Source organism: Ochotona princeps, chromosome 2 (genome assembly GCF_030435755.1).
Source record: "Ochotona princeps isolate mOchPri1 chromosome 2, mOchPri1.hap1, whole genome shotgun sequence".
In the NCBI taxonomy this organism is placed as follows: Eukaryota; Metazoa; Chordata; class Mammalia; order Lagomorpha; family Ochotonidae; genus Ochotona; species Ochotona princeps.
Genome location: NC_080833.1, coordinates 51,161,690 through 51,169,360, shown reverse-complemented (window position 1 = coordinate 51,169,360; position 7,671 = coordinate 51,161,690). Strand labels below are relative to the sequence as shown.

General features: G+C 45.8%; 1 pseudogene; it reads left to right on the top strand.

Annotated features, from left to right (window-relative positions):
* Positions 1 to 3,186: 3,186 nt before the first annotated feature.
* On the top strand, positions 3,187 to 3,330 carry LOC131478383 (short transmembrane mitochondrial protein 1-like; annotated as a pseudogene).
* Positions 3,331 to 7,671: the final 4,341 nt, after the last annotated feature.

Sequence of the window (7,671 nt, the reverse complement as noted above, 5' to 3'; positions counted from 1 at the left end):
AGCCCTTGTTTTGAAATAAGCGAGGGCCCGGCGCAATAGCGTAGTGGTTGAAGTCCTCACCTTGAATGAGCCAGGATCTCATATGGGCACTGGTTCTAATCCTGGCAGTCCCGCTTCCCATCCAGCTCCCTGCCTGTGGCCTGGGAAAGCAGTCGAGGATGGCCCAAAGCTTTGGGACCCGCCACCCACGAGGGAGACCTGGAGGAAGTTCCTGGCTCCTTGCTTCGGATTGGCGCAGACCAGCTGTTGTGGTCACTTGGGGAGTGAATCAGAATATGGAAGATTTTCCTCTCTGTCTCTTTTCCTCTCTGTATATTTGCTGTTTGTTGGAATGGTGCATCTACAAGGTAGATTGTAAAAATAAGCTATTGTGAATCTCTCAGGGCTAAGTCCGTGGCAAAGAAGCATTGCTTCAGGCACTGTGCTTCTGTTTAGTTTTCTAATCTCAGCAAGGTCTTTATCACAGCAAAATGTGCTTTCAGAACCTGGCTTTGTTGGGAAATGTAAGGCTCTGAAAAACAAACACACCGCCTTGCACAAAGAGGGCCTGTGAGACAAAGGATCTTGTTAAAAGAGAAAACGACATTGAAAACAGAAAGCAAGATATAAGCTCAGTATGCGGATTTATGTTCCTGGCTCTTGACATTAGATGAGTGTTCTATGAAGAACACCATTCTATAGACATGACGAGATGTGCTACCAGTAAGGATTTTCCCCTGGTCAAAACTTGGGAAATGCCACGGAAGGGCTTCTTGGTCTTGTAAATTCACCCAGCACATTAGCCTGCTGCTGTGGGCATCCAGTAAGGCTCTAGAGGAGGCCTCAGAGTGGATGGTGTCAGGAATGGCCGGTGGAGTGCAAAAGATACCACATTGAGGGTGATGAAGACACTTGCTTGTGACAGCTGCATCCCACATCTGAGTGCCTGTGTGAGTCCTGACTTCTCTGCTTCCTGCTGGTGTGCACCCTGGGAAGCAGCAGTGATAGTTCAGACTCAGAGTTCTGCTGCCTGCATGGGGGTTCCAGACGCCTGGCTTTGGCCTGGTCCCATCCTGGATGTTGTGGACATTTGAAGAATGAATCAGCAGATAGAAGAGCTCTCTATGTCTGTCTGTTTCTCTGGCTTGTTTAAAAAAGAGAGAGAAGGGAAAAAAATTATAGAGAGAGATAGAGAGAGAGAGAGATCCCTTGGCAAGGCAGGAAGCCAGAGATTAGAGAGGGGCCAGTCTTGTGCACTTTATACAATTTGTTGTTTTACCTTGGGGATGAACCAAGGTCTCATGAGCACTACATGTGTCTCTTCCCAGGGTGGGAACTCTAGTGACCTAATCACTCATAATGGGGCTCTGCCTCTTGAAGTTTCCCGACCTCTCAGATCACCATGGTGGCCCAAGCCTCTGATGGATGAGCCCTTGGGAGACAAACTAGATCTATGCCATAGAATCTATGTAACATGAAATGCACCACTCTAACTATTTATAATTTTAAAATTTATTATTTGAGGGAGAGAGAGACCACCCAGTTACTAGCTTACTCCCTAAATTCCTGCAACAGCTGGGTCTGGGCTGTGGCTGGAGCTGAGAGTTTTCCCACACGGGTGACAGGAATACAAATGCTTGTCCCAGTGCCTCTGCTCCCAGAGTCTTCCTTAGCTCGCAGCTGGAGTGACAAGCTGAAGCTGGGACCCTGATGGTGGGACTTCTTAACTTGCAGGCCAAGTGCCTGCCACATTTTGTCTACTTGTAAGCATGCAGTTCTGTGGCGCTAGATATATCTGCATTGTTTTGTAAACTTCACCACCATACATCTCCAAAATTTTTTACCAACTCAAATTGAAATAGTATAGCCTCCAGTAGTCACTGTTCTTCTGTCTCTTTGGATTTGACTATTCTATGAATCTCATAAAAGTGGAATCATACAATAATCATATTTATTCTTCTACGTCTAACTTTTTCATTTAACATAATGTCTGCAAGATTCATATAATAGCATATATCCAAATTCAATTTCTTATGAATCTGCCTTACTTTATAACTCCTATAAATTAGAATGCTCAGGAAAAGGCATATCTCTCACTCTCCTGAAGATACCATTTGAAAAATATATCATTGGCTCTAATGTGAAGATCAAACATGAAATATCTGCCAACAGAAAGATTTGTCCACAAGAGTTATGTATTATTCCTTGTCTGATAGCTACATCCCATGGAAACTCTTTAGTAGAATTCGTGGTTGAGGAAGATCTTGTGTGAAAAGAAATGGAAATAATGAATGAAGTCACAAAATCCTTATACATATTCATCTTGACTAACATTAAACCAATGAAGATAATACACCGAATAGATGTGCCGTGTTATTTACCAGATGTCTGCTGTGGCTCACACTCCTAGTTGCAGGGAAAACGGGGCAGCTGCAACAGGACTTGGGATGATTTTCACTTCAAGTTCACGCTAATGGAAATTTTTGACAATGTAAAGTAATACGTGAGTGTATATATAAGGTCCTGAATTCCTCTCAACAGTTAACTGATTTCCATAGAGGGATTGTTGTCCCAATGGAGTTGTGGGATCCACAGTTATGAGCTAGTGAGTAAAGCACCTGCCACCATTGGCATCTGTCTCCTTGAGGTGAAGACAGTTGCAAAAAAGAGTACCAGGAAGGGCCTACCCCACTGTGAGATCTAAGATGCTGTCACATGAACCTGGCTGATCCCGAATGTCCAGGACAAATCAGCTCACGAGTACCCACAGACCAAAAAACAATAAGTCAAACCTACACATACATAAATGTGTAGTTATTTTCCTTGTTGGAAAGATAGAGAAATCTTCCATGTGGTAATTTACTCTTCAAATGGCTTGCATCATTCAGGATTAGGTCACATTAAGTCAAGAGCCAGGAACTCCATCTGGTCTCCCAAGTGAGTGCATGCTAATGTGCCTCCCATGCACACTAGCAGGAAGCTAAATCTGATGTGGAGTGGCTGCAGCTTGAACCAGGCACTCCGATACGTGGCGCAGGTGAGCTAACCTGCTGTGTCACATTGCTTGTCCCAGTCAGTTAATTTCAAATGGCAGTCACTCAGACATTTCTCAAGACAGGAGTTCTGCCCCTTGTTCCTGAGGAGGCAAGCTTGATCCCAGTGAGCTGCAGCCACTCAGTCGCCATCCTTGCCTCTCCAGGCAACATCATGCTCCAGTTTCTACTTGGAGTTACTTTGCTAATGTGGTTGAAATGTATCTGTCTCAGAACTGTAACATAACCAAGCTTGGCTAAAAAGCTGGAAGATATTAAGGAGGACTTGGATGCCAGGAAGAAACCCGCCGGTTCATGAGGCATGCGCCAGCCCTGCCTTCTGGGCACGCTGACGCTACCTTCACCCGCTGATCCCGAAGCATCTGCTGTTCCCTCCAACTTCTGTGATTTGCTTCTTTGCTGAGACCTTGGCTTGCCTCAGAAAACACCCACACACACACACACACACACACACACACACTCACCCACACACACGCGCGCGCGCACGTTAAGAATGGCCCTTGCATTTCCAGCATCTTTGCCTTCCCCATTTCCTCCTTTCAGCTGTATGCAAGGTCCCAAGGCTGCAGTTAAATGCTGGGTGAATAACTGCGACCTGCAAGTAATAGTCTCTTGGGATTTCTACTACCTTTTATCAAAAGAAAAATTGATGAGTTTGTATAGCTGAGAAGACAGATATAAATAATACTCATTTTATAGTTAAGCAGTTATAAGGGGCATTTTTTAAATGTTCAGTATTAAATTTTGTTGTTTTGAAGTCATTAATGCCTTCAAAATTAGAGTCAGTTTTTGATGGGTTATCTATTTTATACTGTCAGGAAGATCCACAGTTGATACTTTAACCAGCAAATAAATTTACTATTCGTTAGCTGAGAAATTATGTTTTTTATTTTAAAGATTTATTTCATTTTTGTTATTGCAGAGTCAGATATACAGAGAGGAGGAGAGAGAGGAAGATCTTCCGTCCAATGATTCACTCCCCAAGTGAGTGCAATGGCCGGTGCTGCACCGATCCGAAGCCAGAAGCCAGGAACTCTTCCGGGTCTCCCACACCTGTGCAGGGTTCCAAGGCTTTGGGCCATCCTCGACTGCTTTCCTAGGCCACAAGCAGGGAGCTGGATGGGAAGTGGAGCTGCCGGGATTAGAACCGGCAGCCGCCATATTGGATCCTGGCTCATTCAAGGTGAGAACTTCAGCCTCTATGCTATCACGCTGGGCTTGAGAAATTATGTTCTAAGAATCCTGTTGAGAATATGCAAAATAATGTTCTTTGTCTCAGAGTTTATACTATTAGTATGCAAGTTCTCCTTAATGATGCATTTGATATGATTTGACTCTCAAAAGAACCGTGCTTGAGTTTATAGGTGTATTTGACATTGCATGATGAGTAAGTGAGAAGTTGTCTATGAATACAATTAATGCCTTTTCAGAACAATTACAAAAAAAGGATGGGTGCATTTAAAAATGTTTTTCAAGACAACCTTAGAGTTTCAAATTACTGATCAGAGACTTCAATGAGTAGCGCCTCACTGCGGCAGTGCAGTTGCAGGGAAAGCCGGGCATTTTGATATGCTCTCGCTGTTGCTGCTTGTCACGCGGTTCTTCAGGAAGCTGATTCTGAGACAGAGTGCCATAGAGTGGATGTGTGCTGGAGCACCTTCCTGCGAGAGGGGAAGGAAGAACAGGAGATGTCCAACTGTGACAGGCCGGCAGCCTCCGCTGACCCCGCTGGGTACCCCAGGCTGACTTGACCTCCCAACAATCTCCTGCTCGGAGTCACGGTGGGTGCTCCGCCCTGTCCCCAGCATTGGATGTGAGCAGAGGAGGACCTTGCATGGGTTGTCTGCCCGCAACTGAGGCAGTCTCTGCAACAGTTCACTGAGAGAGAGAAAAAACTCTTCCATCCACTGCCTCACTGCCCAAGTGGCCGCAACAACGAAAGCTGAGTCAGTCCAAAGTCAGGATCCAGAATCTTCTTCTGGATTTCCCACATGGATGCAGAACTTGGGCCGTCCACCTGTCTCCCAGAGCACACATCACTAGGCAGGTGGATTAGAAATGGAGGCAGCACTCTCCTGCGATGTGGGTGTCCCGGGTGGCAGCTTTACCTGCTATGACATACTATACACCCAAACTCGAATTCTAACAAGAGAAATAGACAAGAGGCTGCTTCAACCACTTCAGACATGCAAAGCCTTCAGTAGGTTACATAACCCTGATAAGCCTCCACTGGCTCATCTCCCTAAAGCCATCCACTGTGGTCCTGGAGTTAAGACACATAATAGATTAAAGTGGGTTTGTTGCCTGGCTCAGATCCTGACTGCAGCATCCTACTAATGTGTAAACAGGGAGAAGGTGATGGCACAGGGTGATTTGGTGCCTGTCACCCATATGGAAGATTAAATTGAGATGTTTTTCTTTTTTTTCTTTTCTTTTTTCTTTTTGATATTGTTTACATAGTTGAGAGGGATACACATCCCTGTGGGTCTCTAATCAGGGTGTGGAGGGTCTAGATATGGAGTAAGGTGGGTGGGACAAATGTTTCCATTTTTTTCCCCCTGTGTCTGCAGTCAGGGAGAGGGGAGGGCTGCTTCTTGTTGTCAAGCCTCATCCGCACCTGGGGATGGGGGACTGTCATTTGACAATGCCTCAGAGACCTCGATGTGGAAGGAGAGTTCTAGGGGAGTTACTTGAGTGTTCTTGATAGTTCTGAGGCATTGTCAGCTTTGTTGCATCAGGGTTAATAAAATCTTTCCAAGATCTAGTGGCTGACCAAGCCAGCTTAGTAGGGGAGTTCTACAAGTTCTCCCACCAGGTCTCCCCAGCCTTGGATCCCACACATGTCGGTAGGTGCAGCTGCCCTGCTTGGCATGGTCTGCCCTCAGTCCCAGCCTACATATGAGCTGGCAGGTGCTGCAGTCTGGCGCAGCCCAGCCCCTAACAAGCCCCAGCTTCCACAAGTATCAGGTGAGTTTGTTCCTATCAAGTGAGTTCTGCAGTCTAGCCTGGCTCAACCAGTCACCACCCCCAGAACTTCTTGTAAACTGGCTGGGGCCATAGTCCCACAGAGTTGAGTCCACAAGTGCCCAACAGAATCTGCCACAAGATCTGGTTGTCTCATGTTCTGGTGGGGGCTGTGGTCTAGCCTGGCATGGGCCACTCCCTGCTCTGACACTTGTGGACAGGTACTGTAGTCTTACCCAGCCAGCATATTTCCAAGACCCAGTTTTTGCATGTGCCAGCAAGCTGCGGGCAATGCTATTTACCCCATCCCAGTCTCCCACGTGGGCAGGTGTCACGTACTGATCCAGACACAGCCTCCAGTATCCCCCCGCTCTAAACCACTCCATCTCAGCTCCCTTACCCACCTGCAAGTGCTGTGACCTGGCCCATGGAAGACTCCAGAAGTCATTCCTCCCTTCTCAAACATGCCATCAGCCACTCCAACATGTCCCCAGACCCTGTTTCCTGGATAATCTGCAGCACCCTCCCCTGGAAGGTTGGGGTGACATGTCCCAGCTTAGAGTTCTCCATTTTCCTTACTTATCTTTAAAATAATAATAATAAAGCAACTATGCTGGCACACTAGTGTAGTTAACACAAATTGGCATTAACCAGGCTCCGAATGCCAGCTAACTATTGGCTGCTTTTCTCCCAGCACTGTAACACTTGCCTAGGTACAAGGCAACCTAGGCAGTTGCCTGCAGCTGGCAGGGGATGCACTGAGTTTTAGTTCCCTGCTTCAGTCACAGTTGGGGACCTTTGTGAATATTTGATGAGTGAACCAGCAAATATAATTTTTCTGCTCTCCCTGCCTCTTCAATAAATAAAATTTAAGATAAATCATTATGATAATTATGATGATTTCATCATTGGGTTAATATAAAGATGAAATAATATATAACAAACATAGTTAACACAGTATGTGGCAAAGTATATGAACTAATATTTATAACTCCAGAAATTAGAACAGTTTGAAAGCAAGAATGCATTTTTATGGATTCTCACCAAGATCATTCTAAGAACTGAGATCCTGCAAGATGTATAAATACTTCATCATTTCTTAGGAAAGAGCCTCCTCCAACCTTGAGAATGCTAATAGTAATCTCTACCAGTGCAGCACAGAGACCTGCTTGGGGCAGATTCCCCCTCATTCTAGAAGCTTCTAGAACCACTGACATAACAGGGAAGGGCTTTCTGTGCTGAGGAGAGTGAGCCTCTCCTGGAGAGTTTTCCTGTCTGCAAGGGCCTTGCCCCCACCAAGTCTCACAGCGCCCAGCCAGGAAAGCTACTCTTACATCTGATGTGTTTCTCCTCCATTGCTCACATGCTGAAGACTGTGGCCTCTTCCTGGCATGATTGAACAGGTGTGCATGCAGCTGGCAGGGGCCTCCAGACACCAAGTTTTCTAGCACTCACCGAGCCAAACACCAAAGTGAATATGAGCCATGTAATGAGGTCCCACTAAACCCAGACTCAGTGGGATTAGAGTCAGTGTATACTCCCTTTACCTGGCTCCTAAAATTGATCCCAGATGTCTCAAAACTGTGGCCACAGGGGAGACAGCATGGAGAAGTCAGGAAGGAAAGAAACCATAGCTGTAACCAATTCTAGGTAATCATGGAATTCTAGAAAATTT